This window comes from Macaca mulatta, chromosome 4 (genome assembly GCF_049350105.2).
Source record: "Macaca mulatta isolate MMU2019108-1 chromosome 4, T2T-MMU8v2.0, whole genome shotgun sequence".
Taxonomy (NCBI): domain Eukaryota; kingdom Metazoa; phylum Chordata; class Mammalia; order Primates; family Cercopithecidae; genus Macaca; species Macaca mulatta.
Genome location: NC_133409.1, coordinates 109446782 through 109464279, shown reverse-complemented (window position 1 = coordinate 109464279; position 17498 = coordinate 109446782).

Here is a 17498-nt window from a genome sequence, read left to right as displayed (position 1 = left end):
TCTACAAGGAGAACTATGAAACACCGATGAAAGAAATCAGAGATGCGCCAAACAAATGAAAAAATATTCCACATTCATAGGTTAAAATAATCAAAGTCATTAAAATTACCATCCTGCCCAAAGCAATCTACAGATTCTATATAATTCCTATCAAAATATTAATGTCATTCTTCACAGAATTAGAAAAAACAATTCTAACATTCATATGGAACCAAAAAAGAGCCTGAATAACCATAGCAATCCTAATCAAAAAGAACAAATTTGGAGACCTCACATTACTTCAAATTACACTACAAAGCTATAGTAAATAAACTAGCATGATACTATTATAATAGTAGATACATATACCAATGGAACAAAATAGAGAACTCAGAAATAAAGCCAAAACTTACAGCCAACTGATCTTTGAAAAAATGTACAAAAACATAAATTGAGGAAAGGATTACCTATTCAATAAGTGGTTCTGGGAAAATCGAATGGCCATATGTAGAAGAATGAAACAATCCATTTCTCTCTCTGTATACCAAAGCTAACTCAAGATGGATTACAGGCTTAAATCTAAGACCTGAAACCATAAAAATTCTGGAAGAAAACCCAGGGAAAATTATCAAGGACATTGGCCTAGGCAAAGAATTTGACAAGGACCTCAAAAGCAAATACAACCAAAGCAAAAATAAATGAGACCTAATCAACTAAAAGGTTTTACACAGCAAAAAAAGTAAACAGACAACTTACAGAATGGGAGAAAATACTTGCAAAGTATGCGTCTGACAGAGAACTAATATCCAGAACCTACAAGGAACTCAAATCAGTGAGACAAAAACAAAACAAAACAAATTAATCTCATTAAAAAGTAGTCAAATGACATAAGCAGACATTTCTCAAAAGAAGATATGCAAATGGCCAACAGATATATGAAACAATGCTCTACATCACTAATCATTAAGGAAGTGCAAATTAAACCACAGAGATATTACTTTATCCCAGCCAGAATGGGTATTGTAATACAGTCAAAAAACAAGAGAGGTTAGTGCAGATGTGGTGAAAAGAGAATGCCTATATACTGCTGGAGAGAATGTAAATTAATACAACCTCTATGGAAAGCAATGTGGAGATTTCTTAAATAACTAAAAGTAGATTTGCCATTTGACCCAACAAACCCATTACTGGATAGCTACCTGAAGGAAAAGAAATCAGTATATCAAAAATACACCTGTGTTTGCTTATTGCAGCACAATTCACAATTGCAAAGATATGGAATCAACCTAAGTGCCCACCAACTTAGGTGATGAGTGGATAAAGAAATATATATATATATAAAATATATATATTTATATATGAATGCATATGGTTAGCCAGCTATCTCAGCACCATTTATTGAATGAGTCCTTTCCTCATTACTTGCTTTGTTGTCTTTGTTCAGGATCAGATGCTTGTAGATGTGCAGCATAATTTTTTGGCCATCTATTCTGTTCCAAATGTCTATGTGTCTGTTTTTGTACCAGAACTGTGCTGTTTTGGTAGCCTTATATTATATTTTGAAGTCAGATAATGTGATGCCTCCAGCTTTGTTCTTTTTACATAGGAATGCTTTGACTATTTGGGCTCTCTTTGGGTTCCATTTGGATTTTAAAATTAGTTTTCTAGTTCTGTAAAAAATTAGGTTAATAGTTTGATAGGGACACCATTAAGTCTGTAGATTGCTTTGGGCAGTATGGCCATTTTAACAATATTGATTATTCCAATCTGTGATCATGGAATGTTTTTCCATTGGTTTATGTCTATGACTTCTTTAACCAGTGTTTTGTAGTTCTGTTTGTAGTTAGATATATTCTATGGTATTTTATTGTGTGTGTGTGTCTTTTGTGAATGGGGATGCATTCTTGATTTGGCACTGAGCTTGAATTATTTGGCACATAGAAATACTGATTTTTGTACATTGATTTTTGTATCCTGAAACTTTACTGAAAATGTTTATCAGTTCCTGGGGCCTTTTGACAGAGTATTTAGGGTTTTCTAGGCATGGAATAATATCATCCATGAAAAAAGATAGTTTGACAATTTCTTTTCTGATTTAGATGCCTTTCATTTCTTTTTCTTGCCTGATTGCTCTGGTTAGGCTTTTCAGTACTATACTGAAGAGAAGTGGTGAGAGTGGGCATCCTTGTTATCATCTTGTTTTCAAGGGGACTGCTCCCAGCTTTTGCCCATTCAGTGTGATGATGGCTGTGGGTTTGTCATAGATGGCTCTATTATTTTGAGATATGTCCCTTCAATGCCTTGTTTGTTGAGGGTTTTTATTATGAAGGAATGTGAAATTTTATCAAAAGGTTTTTCACATCTATTGAGATGATCATATGGTTTTGGTTTTCATTTTTACTTTTTAAATTTTTTAAGTTTTTGGGTACATAATAGGTGTATACATTTGAGTTACATGAAATATTTTGATACAGGCATGCAATGCATAAAAGTCACATCATGGAAAATGGGGTATCTATCCCCTCAAACATTTATCCTTTATGTTACAAACCAATTATATTTTTAGTTTTTAAAAAATGTGCAATGAAATTATTATTGACTATAGTCACTATCTAACACTAGGTCCTATTCATTTTTTCTTTTTTTTTTTTTTTTTGTATCTATTAACTATCCCCATTTCCCCCCATATCCCATTATCATTCCTAGCCTCCAGTAACCATTTTTCTACTCTTGGCCATTCAACTGTTTTGATTTTCAGATCCCCAAATTAAGTGGAAACGTGTAATATTTGTTTTTCAGTGCCTGCCTTATTTCACATAACATAAATGCTCTCCAGTTTTATCAATGTTGATGCAAATGACAGGAATTCATTTTTTTATGGCTGAATGGTACTCTATTGTGTGCAAATGGCACATTTTCTTTATTTATTCATCTATTGATAAACACTTAGGTTGCTTCCAAATCTTGGCTATTGTGAGCAGTGCTACAACAAACATGGAAATGCAGTTATCACTTTGATATACTGATTTCCTTTCTTTTGGGTATATATGCAGCAGCGGGATTGCTGGATCATATGATAGCTCATTTTTAATTTCTTTTAGGAACCTTCCAACTGTTCTTTATAGTGGTTGTATTAATTTACATTGCCACCAATTATGTACAAGGGTTCACTTTTCTCCACATTCTCACTGTGTTTGTTATTGCCTGTCTTTTTTATGTAAGCCATTTTAACTAGGGTGAGATGGTATCTCATTGTTGTTTTGATTTGCATTTCTGATGATCATTGATATTAAGTATATGCCTGTTATATATCTTATTTTGAGATATGCCTAGTGAAATCTTTTGCCCATTTTTGATTGGATTATTAGACTTTTTTTTCAGAGTTTTTTTGGGCTCCTTATATAATCTGGTTATTAATCCCTTGTCAGATGAATAGTTTGCAAATATTTTCTCCTATTCTGTGGGTTGTCTTTGTTGATGGTGTCCTTTGCTGTGGAGAAGATTTTTCATTTGATGTGATTCTGTTTGTCTGTTTTTGCCCTGGTTGCTTGTGCTTGTGGGGTATTACTCAAGACATTTTTGCTCAGACCAATGTTTTGGAGAATTTCTCCAGTATTTTCTTTTGTTGGTTAATAGTTTGAGGTCTTAAATTTAAGTATTTACTCCATTTTGATTTTTGTATATGGTGAGAAATAGGGGTCTAGTTTTATTCTTTTACATATGTATATCCAGTTTTTCCAGCACTATTTATTGAGACTGTCTTTTCTCTAGTGTATGTTCTTTTATCCTTTGTCAAAGATGAGTTCACTGTAGGTGTGTGGATTTGTTTCTGGGTTCTCTGTTCCATTGGTCTATGTCACTGTTTTTATGCCAGTACCATGCTGTTTTGGTTATGATAGCTCTGCAGTATAATTCGAAGTTAGGTAATGTTATTTCTCTAATTTTGTTCTTTTAGCTCAGGATAGCTGTAGCTATTCTAGGTCTTTTGTGGTTCCATATAAATTTTAGTGATTTTTTTCTGTTTCGTAAATGTAATCTCGATGAGTTGTGTTGGTATTTTGATGGTGATTGCATTGAATCTCTAGATTGTTTTGGTTAGTATAAGCATTTTAACAATACTGATTCTTCCAACCCATGAACATGGAATTTCTTTCTTTTTTTGGTGTGTGTCCTTTTCAATTTATTTTGTCAGTGTTTTTTTTTTTTTTTTTTTTTTTTTTTTTTTTATAGTTTTCATTGTAGTGATTTTTGATGACTTTGGTTAAGTTAATCCTAGGTTTTTAATTTTATGTGTGGCTATTGTAAATGGGATTACTTTTTTGTTTTTCAGATTGTTTACTCTTGGTATATAGAAATACTGCTGCTTTTGCATGTTGATCTTGTATTCTGAAACTTTACTGAATTTCTTCATCAGTTCTAATAGTTTTTTGGTGGAGTCTTTAGATTTTTCCAAATATAAGATCATATAATCTGCAAGCAAGGATAATTTGACTTCTTCCTTTCTAATTGGATGTCCTTTATATATTTCTTTTCTGATTGCTCTAGCTAGGACTTCCAGTACTATCATGAATAAAGGTTCGCATCCTTGCTGTGTTCCAGATCTTAGAGGAAAGACTTTCAGTTTTTCCTCATTCAGTCTGATACTATCTGTGGGTCTGGCATAAGTTGCTTTTATTGTGTTGAGATACATTCCTTTTATACACAGTGTTTTGGGGGTTTTTATGGTAAAGCATTGTTGAACTTTATCAAATGCTTTTTCTGCATCAATTGAAATGATCATGTAGTTTTTATTCTATTGATATGATGTATCATATTTATTGATTTGCATATGTTGAACTATCTTGGCATCCAAGGAATAAATCCCACTTGGCCATGATGAATTATTATTTTAATGTGTTGCTGAATTTGGTTTGCATAGTAGCTTGTTGAAGACGTTTGCAATAATATTCATCAGAGATATTTGTAGTTTTTTTTAAAAAAACATGTCTTTGGTTTTGGTATTAGATTAACAGTGGCCTTGTAGAATGAGTTCGGAAGTGTTCTATTCTCCTCTAGTTTTTAGAGTAGTTTGAGTAGGATTGGTATTAGTTCTTTTGTTAATATTTGGTAGAATTCAGCAGTGAAATCATCAGGTTTTGGGTTTTTCCTTGCTGGGAGATTTTCTGATACAGCTTTGATCTTATTACTTGTTATTTATTTGTTCATGTTTTGGATTTCTTCATGGTTCAATTTTGGTAGGTTGTATGTGTCTAGGAATGTACCCATTTCCTGTAGATTTTTCGATTTATTGGCATGCAGTCGCTCATAGTAGCCACTAATGATCCTTTGAATTTCTGCAATATCAGTTCTAATGTCTCCTTTTTAATCTCTGATTTTGTTTATTTGGGTCTTCTCCCTTGGTTCATTAGACTATAAACTTCTTTGTACTCAGGTATAGATATCTTTAGGTTTGGAAAGTTCTCTGTTATTATCCCTTTGAATAAACTTCCTACCTCAAACTTCTTCTCTAACTCCTCTTTAGGGCCAATAACTCTTTGCTCTTTTGAGGCTAGTTTCTAGATTTGTAATTATGCTTTATTTATTTATTTATTTATTTTAATCTCCTCTGATTATGTGTTTTCAAATAGCCTGCCTTCAAGCTCACTAATTCTTTCTTTTGCTTGATCACTTCTGCTATTAAGAGACTTTGGTGCATTCTTCAGTATGTATAAAATACAAATATTAATTGTATTTTTTCAACTAGAATTTTTGCTTGATTCTTATTTCAATCTCTTTATTTTTTTCTGATAGAATTCTGATTTTTTTTTTCCTGCATCATCTTGAATTTCTTCAAAAATGCTATTTTAAATTCTGTGTCTGAAAGGTCACATATCTGTTTCTCCAGGATTGGTCCCTGGTGCCTTATTTAGTTAATTTGGTGAGGTTGATTTTTTTCTGGATGGTCTTGATGCTTGTAGATATTCATCAATGTCTGAGCATTATAAAATTATGTATTTATGATAGTCTTTTAGTCTGGCTTGTTTGTACCCATCCTTCTTGAGAAGCCTTTTCAGGTATTTGAAGGAACTTGAGCCCCATGCCCAATAATGCTGTGTTTTTTGCAGACTCCTAGAGGTACCACCTTGATGGTCTTGGATAATGTCCAGAAGAAGTCTCTGGATTACCAGGTGGAAACTCTTGCTCTTTTCCCTTACTTTCCGCCAAACAAATTGATTATCTCTGTCTGAGCTGCCTGAAACTGGGGGTGTAGTGGCACAAACACCCCTATGGCTACCACCACTGGGACTGCACTGGGATATACCTGAATCCAGCACAGCACTGGGTCTCATCCAAGGCCTTCTGTAACCACTACGTGCCTACCCCCAATGTTTTCTCAATGCTGTAGAGCTCTATGATTAGCAAATGTCCTTGTCTTCAGGCAGCGTGTTCCTCCAGGTCCCAGGTAGATCCGGAGATGCTGTCTGGGAGCCAGGAATTGAAATTAAAAACCTTAGAATTTACCTGATGTTTTGTTCTCCTGCAGCAAGCTGGCACTCAAATCACAAGGCAAAGTCCTTCTTGTTCTTCCCTCCCCTTTCCTCAGGCAGAGTGGCCCTTTACTATGGCCACCCACCTGCAATGGCCCACAGGGGATTCTACCAGTCCATCACCAATGTTCCCTTAATATCCAGGGGCTCTTCAGTCAGCTTGTCTTGAATGCTACCTGGCCTGGGAATCACCCTTCAGGGCAGTGGGCTCCTCTCTGGTTCAGGACAGGTCTAGAAACACTGTTCCAGGAGCATAGGCCTGAATTGGGAACTTCTGCTTGTTGCTTTACCACATTGTGGCTGAGCTGGTTTCTTCTGTTTTCCTTTCTTGTAATGTTTCTGCTAAGAATTTGCTCTTAGCCTAATGGGGTTCCCTTTGTTCATGACCTGATCTTCTTCTCTAGCTGCTTTTAAGATTTGTTCTTTAGTGTTACCTTACACTGTCTATTGACTATATGTCTTGGTGATGTTCATTTTGTATAGTATTCCACAGGTATTCTCTGGGTTTCTTTATTATTTTTAAATTAAATTAAATTAAATTTCTTTTTTTGAGACAGAGCCTCTCTCTGTCCCCCAGGAGGAATGCAGTGGCATGATCTCGGCTCACTGAAAGCTCTGCCTCCTGGTTTCACACCATTTTCCTGCCTCAGCCTCCCGAGTAGCTGGGACTACAGGTGCCTGCCACCGCGCCTGGGTAATTTTTTGTATTTTTAGTAGATATGGGTTTCACCACATTAGCCAGGATGGTCTTGATTCTCCTGACCTCATGATCCGCCCGCCTCGGCCTCCCAATGGGTTCTTATATCTGGATGTCTACCTCTCTAGTAAGATTAAGGAAATTTTCTGGAATTATTTCCCCAAATATATTTTCCAGTTTTTTTTTTAAATGGTTCCCTCCTTCTCTCTCCAGAGTGCCAATAATTTGTAGGTTTGGTCACTTTACATAATATTTCTCAAAGACTGTTCATATTTAAAAATTCATTTGGTCTTACTGGGTTAGTTTGAAAGATCAGTCTTTAAGCTCTGAAATTCTTCTGCTTGGTCCAATCCATTGATAAAACTCTCAATTGGATTTTTAATGTTTCTTAAGTGAGTTTTCCAATTCCAAAAGCTCTGATTGATTTCTTTTAAAAATATTTTTCTCTTCTTTCATTTTCTGGATTGCTTTAGAAGCTTGTTTGTGTTCATTTTTAACCTTGTTTTAGTTCTTGTTGAGCTTCCTTGCAACCCATGCTTTGAATTCTTTATCTATCATTTCCAAGTTTTTATTTTGGATAGGAGCATTGCTGAAGAGTTAGAGTGATACTTTGGTGGTGTCACTACATTTGGATTTTTTATGGGTCCAGATTCTTATGCTGGTGTCATCTCATCTGGTGATGCTGGCACTTCTAATTTTTGTAATTATTTTCATGTCGGCAGAAATTTTTTGTCCTTTCATTCCCTTTAATATTACTGATTGTTTCCTTTCCCTTTCCTCTCCTCCATAGGGAGTGTAACTGTAGAGAATACTGGGTAGTCTTTTGGCTTTGCTCCTATAGCCTATATTGTGCTGTGTGGTTCCACCTCTAAGCCAGTAGATGGTGCTTATGGGTAAGAGCTGGCTGTGGCCAATGCAGTAGGGTATACACTTGATGCTTGTTTTCTGGGTGAAGCCATCTGTTGCCTCAGGCAATGGGTGATCTGCAGAGTGCACAGTGATCTGAGCTCCCTGTTCAGCTTCTGTCATGGGGGTGGTGGTGGCCAAGATGGGTGGAGCTGGACAAAGCAGGTCTGCCTACAGGTTCCTCAATGGCAGGCACAGAGACCAGTGCCAAGGAAGAATCCAGTTGGTGATCACCAAGTGCCCAGAAGTGTACCTAGACATGAAGCTGGGAAACTTCAGCCTCACATTTGGTGCATGGGGTTAGGGAGCATCCTAAATAACTAATCCAAGTGAGTGGGTACCCCAGAGACCTGAATATGTCCGGGTATGGATTTTAGAGGGTCTCACTTCACCACAATCACTGTACAGAAAGGCTGGGTGGCTCAGGATACTGATCTGGGTGAGTAGATACTCTAACTGCCTGAGAATCTGCCTGGGCATGGAGTAGAGAGGGCCCAGCTGCATGGAGGTGTCTGCACAGGAAGTATGGCAGCTCAGGCTACTGAACCAGGTGACTGGGTGCTCCAAATGCCTGTAGATCTGCCTGGGCATGAAGCAGAGAGGGCCTCCCTGCACCCAGGTCTCTGTACAAGAAGGATGGAGGAACTCAGACTGCAATCATGCAAGCAGGTACTCCAAAGTGTATTTTGCTTTTTTAAAAAATTACCTTCAGACTGTTAAATATGAATCAATTTACATGTTTAGGAGTCCTCCCAGGGCCCTTTCCCCTCACTTCCCAATTTTTGTTAGTCATAGAATTATTTTTACAGTGTTAGAATTTGTAATATTTATGTTATATTCTTTTTTTCTATTAAGACCGAGTCTTACTCTGTTGCCCAGGCTCGAGTGCAGTGGCACGATCTTGGCTCACTGCAACCTCTGCCTCCTGGGTTCAAGCGATCCTAATGCCTCAGCCTCCCGAGTAGCTGGGATTAGAAGGTGCACACCACCACTCCTGGCTAATTTTTGTATTTTTAGTAGAGATGGGGTTTTTCCATGTTGGCCATATATCTCTGATATCCGTTCTTCCACTTGATTGATTCAGCTATTGATACTTTTGTGTATGCTTCACAAAGTTCTTGTGCTGTGTTTTTCTGCTTCATCAGGTCATTTTTGTTCTTCTCAAAACTGGTTATGCCAGTTAGCAATTTGTCTAACCTTTTTTCAAGGTTCTTAGCTTCCTTGCATTGGGTTAGAACATGCTCTTTTAGCTTGGAGTTTCTTATTACCCACCTTCTGAAGCCTACTTCTGTCAGTTCGTCAAACTAATTCTCCATCCAGTTTTGTTCCCTTGCTGGTGAGGAGTTGTGATCCTTTGGAGGAGAAGAGGTCTTCTGTTTTTTGGAATTTTCAGCCTTTTTCTGCTGGTTTCTTACCATCTTTGTGGATTTATCTACCTTTGATCTTTAATGTTGGTGACCTTCGGATGGGGCCTCTGAGTGGACATACTTTTTGTTGCTGTTGATGGTATTCTTTTCAGTTTTAGTTTCCTTCTAACCTTCAGGTCCGTGTGGCAGGTCTGTTGGAGTTTGCTGGAGGTCCACTCCAGTGGGTCTGGGTATCACCAGCAGAGGCTGCAGAACAGCAAAGATTGCTGCCTGTTTCTTCCTCTGGAAGCTCCGTCTCAGAGGGGCACCCACCAGATGCTAGCCAGAGCTCTTCTGTATGAGGTGTCTGTTAGCTCTTACTGGGAGGTGTCTCCCAGTCAGGAGATACGGGGGTCAGGGACCCACTTGAGGAGGCAGTCTGACACTTAGCAGAGCTCAAATACAGTCCTAGGAGATTGGCTCTCTCTCTTCAGAGCCACTAGGCAGTGGCGTTTAAGTCTACTGAAGCTGCACCCACTGTCGCCCCTTCCCCCAGGTAATATCTATTTAAAGATTAAAAAAATATTTTATGTTGGCATTTCTTGCTATGTAATTTCCCTATTAGTATTGCTTTTACTATATCCCATAGGTTTAGTATGTTGTATTTCCATTTTCATTCATTTTAAGGATTTTTAATATTTATTAATTTCTTTATTGACCCAATGATTGTTCAGAAGCATTTTGTTTAATTTCCATGTGTTTGTGTAATTTCAGATGCTCCTCTTGCTACTGATGTCTAGTTCTATTCCATCGTTGCAGAAAAGATACTTAATACAATTTTAATTTTTTTTAACATTTTTGAGACTTGTTTTGTGACCTAACATATACTTTATCCTTAAAAGTGTTCTCTGCGCTGAGAAGAACGTGTATTCTGCAGCGAATTGCATGAATGTTCTTTAGATGTCTGTTAGTTCAAATTGCAGATTAAGTTTTATGTTTCTTTGTTGAATTTATGTCTAGATTATCTGCCCAATGCTAAAAGTTGGGTGTTGAAGTTGCCGACTATTATTGTATTAGAGTCTATCTCTACCTTTACCTTTAATATTTATTTTATATATCTGGGTACTCTGGTGTTGGGTGTATATATAGCTACAATTGTCATATACTCTTTTTGGATTGACCTCTTTATCATTATACAATTACTCCCTTTGTGTCTTTTTACAGTTTTTGTCTTTAAATCTGCTTTATCTGATATAAATATAGCTACTCCTGCTCTTTTCTGTTTACATTTCCATGGGATGTCTTTTTCCATCCCTTTATTTTTATCCTTTGTGTCTTTATAAGTAAAGTGACTTTCTTTTAGGCAGCATATAGCTCTTGATGCCTTTGTCAAAATGGCTTGACTGTAAATGCATGAATTTCCAGGTTCTTTATTCTGCTTCATTGATCTATGTACCTATTTTTATGCCAGCTAAAAAAAAATTATATTCAACCATTCTATGTCCTTTGGCTGAAGTATTTTGTATATTTACATTCAATGTCGCTGTTGATAGGCATGGAGATACTAATTTTGTTATATAGTTTCTTATTGTTTTGTTGGTTCTTTTTTCTTTCGTCATTTGTTTTCCTTTGTGTAAAAGTGATTTTCTCTGGTATTACATTTTAATTTCTTGGTTTTACATTTTGTCTGTTATAGGTTTCTGTTTTATGGTTACCATGAGGCTTACAAACAACATCTCAAAAATCACTTTAAAATAAACTGATGACAACCTGACTGACTATAAAGAAAAGAAAAAAAGACAAGCAAAGAGAAAAGAAAATACTTTACAGTTTAACTCATTCCCTCTGCTTTTTGATTTTTTTAAATCTCCATGCATGTCTTTTCATACTATGTATCTCTTAAAAACCTGTAGTTATTATTTTGATTTGTCTTTTAGTCTTCCTACTAAAGATATGAGTGGTTTACACACTGCAATTACATTGTTAGATTACTCTATTTGTCAGTGTATTTACTATTATCGGCAAGTTGTATACCTTCAGATGATTTCTGGTTGTTCATTAGCCTCCTTTTCTTTCAGATTAAAGAAATTCTTTTAGAATTTCTTTTTATAAGACAAGTCTGGTGCTGATGAAATCCCTCAGCTTTTTCTTTGTCTGGGAAAGTATTTTTCCTTCATGTTTGAAGGATAATTTGCTGGATATAATATTCTAGGTTGGCATTTGTTTCTTCAGAACTTTTGCATATGTAATCTCACTCCCAATCTGGCCAATAAAATTTCCACTGAGAAGTTTACTGCCAGACATATTGGAGCTCCTTTATATGTTATTTGCTTATTTTCTCTTGCTTCTTTAGAACTCTTTCTTTTTCCGTAACCTTACAGAGTTTGATTATTATGTGCCTGAGATATCATCTTATTTGGTTTGAATCTTCTTGATGTTCTTTAATCTTCTTGTACTTGGATAGTAATATTTTTCTTTAGGCTTGGAAAGAAATGCTTGGAAAGTTATTTTTTAAATAAAATATGTACCCCAATATTGTTATATACATTCTCTTTAAGCAAATAACTTTTAGTTTTGCCCTTTGGAGGCTATTTTATAGATCTTCTATGTTTACTTTATTCTTTTTTTTTCTTCTGTGTGTATTTTTATATATCCTGCCTTTGAAATCACTTTATTCTTTCTTCTGCTTGATCAATTTTGCTGAGGATTCTGTGGCATTTTTTTAGTTTGTCAGTTCAATTTTTCAGCTCCAAATTTCTGCTTTATTTTATTATTTCAATCTTGTTAAATTTCTCTGGTAGAATTCTGAATTCTATCTTTGTGTTATCTTAAAGTTCACTGAGCTTCCTTAAGATGGCTATTTTGAATTCCCTATTTGAGAGGTCATATATCTTTATCACTCCAGGATTGGTCACTGGTGCCTTATTCAGTCCATTTGGTGAGGCAATGTTTTCCTGGAAGTTGTTGATGCTTGTGGATGTTTGTTAATGTCTGGGCATTGAGGAGTTAAATATTTATTCCAAACCTTGCAGTCTGTGCTTATTTGTACCCATCCTTCTTGAAAGTAGTTTCCAAGAATTCAAATGGGATTGAATATTGTGACCTAAACCTGTGGCCACTCTAGCTCTTTTAGCACTAGTGGGCACACTAAGCTGCAACTCTTGCAGATTCCTAGATACACAGCCTTGGTGGACATGGTGAAGATAAGGGAGAATTTCCTGGGTTCCCAGGCAAAGTCTGTCACTTTCTCCCTTTTTTTCCTCCAAGAAAAAGGAGTCTGTCTGTGCTGGGCTGCCTGGAGATGGGGAAGTAGTGTCACAGGCACTCTCATGGCCACTATAGCTGGTCCAGTGCTGGGTTGCACTTGAAGTCCATGGCCTTCCAGACGAGCACAGTAATTGGGTGAGCCAATGCCTGTTGCCATTACTGTCTGGTGCTACTGATTTTTATTCATGCTCCAAGGCCACTTTGGTCAACAGGTAGTGAACCCTGCTAGGAATGGGTCTGTCCTACCAGGGCAGTAGATTCCCTTCCGGCCCGGGGGTGAATCTAGAGATCCTGTTCAGGAGCAAAGGCCTGAAATCAGAGGCTTCAGGAACTTGTCTGGTGCTTTATCATACAGTGGCTGAGCTGTTATCCAATTTGCAAGACAAAACCTTCTATATATACTTCCTTCCTTTAAGCAAAAGGAGTTTTTCCCCATGCTGCACTGCCTGAAGTTGTGGTAGGGGTGACATAGGCACTACCATAGCTGCAACAACCGGTGTTGCAGTGGGCCACACTTCAAACTCACTACCTCCAAGAACAGCACAGCACCCAGGCTTTCCAAGGGCTGCAATCCTTCTGACCGGACTGCCATTCAAAATTATTTAGGGCTGTAGGCTACCTTACAGCTGCTGGTAAAGCTGGCCAGGGCTTGTGTTCTTCTAGCTGGGTGGAAGATTCCCCTTTGGCTCCAGCCTGGTCTAAATACTCCCCTGTGATCACTGGTGGAATTCTGTCCAGTGTAGTGTTCCACTGTGTGTAGCACACTTGCTTTACTTTCTCTCCTGCAAGCACACAGATTCTTCGTGCTGTCTTGCCTGGGATTGGAGGAGAGGTGGCATAAGCAATGAAAGAGTGTCCTTCCTACCCTCTTCAACACCTCTTTCTTTGTTACTTATGTTAAAACCTGATACTGTGATTGTACACACCTGACTTTTGGTTCATATGAAGGTGCTTCTTCTCCCCTGCCATCCCTCCAGGATAGTTGCTCATTTTGGTGTTACTGCAAGGCAATGATTGCTTGAGGGTTCTATTTGACCATATTGATTCACCTCCTCCCTCAAGTCTCTTAAATTTTTAAATTTATCCTTACAATTAGGGTACCTTATATTCTATAGCACTTCTTAGTTTACAGCAGGTTCATATATATCATTTTATTTGATCTTTACATTTTCTCCGTGAGCACAACTATTACCTTAATTTTGCAGATAAACAAATTGAGCCTCCAGGTTCTATGGCTGGTTAAAGAGTGAGTCTGAGTTTGTATCCAAGCATTCAAGACTAAGTCCAATGATCGTTCTAATATATCATTTTTCAAATATTATATTTTTTGCATAAAAATGCACTTACATGGATGCATTGACGTTTAAAATAAAATGATTAATTCAGAGTCCAGAGTCCTTTACAATAACCAAGGTCTTTTATGAACAGTGTTGTCTACTGCCTTCCCTTTCCCTGCACCCTTTGCTTGATCCCATGCCTTCAGAACTTGACTTTCCTCCTTGCTGAAATTGCTCTTCCAGCAACTGATAACCCCATAAAGAAGAGATCCTGTAATGTTTTCTCTGTTCTCATTTTCTTTTTTTGTTATTGCAGTACCTAACATAAACCTCTTTACCATTTTAACCATTTCTGGGTATACAGTTCAGTGACAGTAGGCACATTCATATTGTTTGCTATGCAACCATCACCATTCATCTTCAGAACTTTCCTATCCTCCCAAACTGAAACTCTGTACCCATGAAACAGTAAGTCCCCTTGCTGCTCTCCCACCAGCTCCCAGAACCACTATTCTAGTTTCCGACTCTGTGAATTTAACTACTCTAAGTACCACGTACAAATGAAGTACCATATAAAAGTCTTGCAGCATTTATCCTTTTTTATCTAGCTTATTTCAATTAGCATAATGTCTTTAAGGTTCATCAATGTTGTAGCATGTGTCATAATTTCACTACTTTTTACAACTGAATAATACTCCATTGTTAAGTATATGTTACATTTTGTTCATCTGTTGATGGACATAAGGGTTGTTTCCACATTTTGGCTATTGTGAGTAATGCTGCTATGAACATTGTTGTACAAATATCTGTTCAAGAGACTGCTTTTAATTCTTTGGAGTTTATACCCAGAAATAGAATTGCTGAGTCATATAGTAATTCTATGTTTAATTTTTTAAGGAACTGCCATACTCTTTTCCACAGTGACTGCATCATTTTTCATTCTCATAATGCACAAGGATTCCAGTTTCTTCACATCCTTACCAATACTTATTTTTTTCTTTTTTTGGTGGGTCGGGGGGTGGGAAGTGGTATTTCTTTGTGGTTTTGAGTTGTCTTTCCCATTGAATAGTGATGTTGAGCATCTTTTCATATACTTATAGCCATCATTGGCATATTTTTAAAAAGAACACCAGGAATCAGATTTTTTGATTCTGATCTTCCCAAGTTCAGTTTGTTTTATTTGTTCTTTTATTAGCCAATAATCTTTAGCATCCCTCCAGTACCTTTTTTGCTTAAACTCACTCAGCTTGATTTCTATTGCTTGTAAACAATACTTTTAAATACTTTTAATTCAGCTTTTTTTTTTCTTTTAAACACTTTTAATAGGTAACTATATTCCTTTTTGGCTCCACTAATTTTGCAATGAACTGCAGCATTTGGTTCACCCTGCTATCTTTGCAAAGTATTTCTGCTACATTCCTACTATATTCTGATTATTTATATATAAGAACAATTATTAGCCATGGCAAAAAACAAAAACAAAAACAAAAACAAAAAAACATCAAAATGTTCCTTTTTAGCTTAGTGTAACGAAAACAAGAGGAATACGTTTAAAGTGTACTTTTCTCTCCACATGAATCACAAAGGTACATGTTTATTATTGCCCCTTGTGTTTGTGTTCTGTTCTCTGTAGAGGTGTCAGGGTGTTAGTGGTCTATGCCATAGCAACCAGTCAAGCAAATTTCAGAAGGCAGAGAGGCAGGAACCTGGAGGGGAGTGGGGTGGAGTGGTGGTGGTAGGAAAGTGTACAGCATGGGATCAGAGGACTAGAGTTTGCTTAGGTCTCTACATTTCTAGCCATGAAAATCTACAGCATTCCTGTTTTAGAATCCCATAAGGCAGAGTGAGAATTAAATGGTATTATCTATGCATAGCACTTAATTGTACTGGAATTTAGTAAGAATTCAGTAAAGGTTAGCTAGCTTTCCCATCCCAAAGAGCTATTTTTATATCAAAATTTTAAAATTCTCTTTACTTCTAGTGTAACTTTCTCCTAGCTGGTATTTAAGAAGCATGGGATATAGACATTTTTATCTCTTTTTAAATTAATGTCTTGCATTTAATGTAACAAAATGGCTTTCTAATTGTACAGACATTAAACTTAAAAAAATGTCACAATGGGAAAGGGGTATTAACCATGCCATCATTGAAATGTGGAATGAGGATAAGATCAATGCCTTGATTTTCTATAATCATTGTAAGAGACATAAAATGTCATTTTTCGATACTCATTCTACTGTCAGGGCTTCTGAAGAAATGAAGAGGAAAAAAGTTATAGTGTATTTCACTGACACCTTAGAAGATCTGAATTAATAGTCTTTAAGAATCTACACAGTTTTACTAAATAATAGTTCAGCTCAAATTAAAATGGAAATTGCAGTAATAATTTTCTGCTGAGAAAGAACTCCTTTGATATGTCACTGTATCATATCATTATTTATTCTATTATTAAAAGGTTCTTTCAGTCGTAATTTCTTCTTTAAGCTTGTTAATTACAAGCTTAAAGATTGGCTATCGACTCTCTCTCCAATGGCATAGTTATATCCTGGAACACATTGTCAGGATTCTGACAAAGAAGGATCTTGGATCCATGTCTATCTTCTCTGTCCATATTTTGGAAGAAAAGTGAGTTAAAGTGACTGCATAATTTACCAACAGTAAGAAATCATCATACTCACACTTTTTCAGACTTGTGCCTTTTTTTGGGTAAATAATTTTACATTGTGTTTTGCCAGAACCACCAATAGCGATCTGAAAAAGCTGTGTGGTTGCCCTTGGTCAGTGGAAATGACAGAGCTCAAGCTTAATATTGTGCAGTACTTCCAAACCCTGTCAGACATGATTACAGTTTCTGTTTATAACGATTCAATTTTTTAAACTGTGGACACTTTCTGCTATCTCTGTTTGAAAAATGTTTGTTGTCTATTCCTTTAACACAGGGGTTAGACTTCATGAGAAGACAATGATCCATCAAGACTTCAATGTCCTTGTTTCCCTTGCCCTAAATATATCAAAATGTTATGTTTATGGTTGTTAGAGTGCCACTGGCCAACCTCTGTGCAATTGCATCTGAACCATGATATGATTCCAGATAATGCTTTGAGAATTTGATGTGGTGTTTTCATTTGTCTCCCTAGTAAATGGATGTGATATTTTCTAGTTTGAAACATGTAGTTTTCTCTGCTGTAAGCAGGCTCCTATAGGTATCTTTGAATATAGGAATGATATAGTATTTTAAAATTAGACACATGGCTTCACACATAAAACACAAAACAGACTGTCTATTTTGGAAAGAAACAATTCTCGGACATCAACATTATAAACAAGAGAAGCTCAATGATACAGAATGTTGAAAAACGTTAAGTCTATTATCTCACTAAAAACAGTCACACAGTGGAAACTCACTGCTAATTCTTGAAACTCAGACAGTATCTGCTCCATTCTGCCTCAAGTATTGTTTCTATCAGAGGTTGTGATCTTTACCGTGTAAAGATTTGAC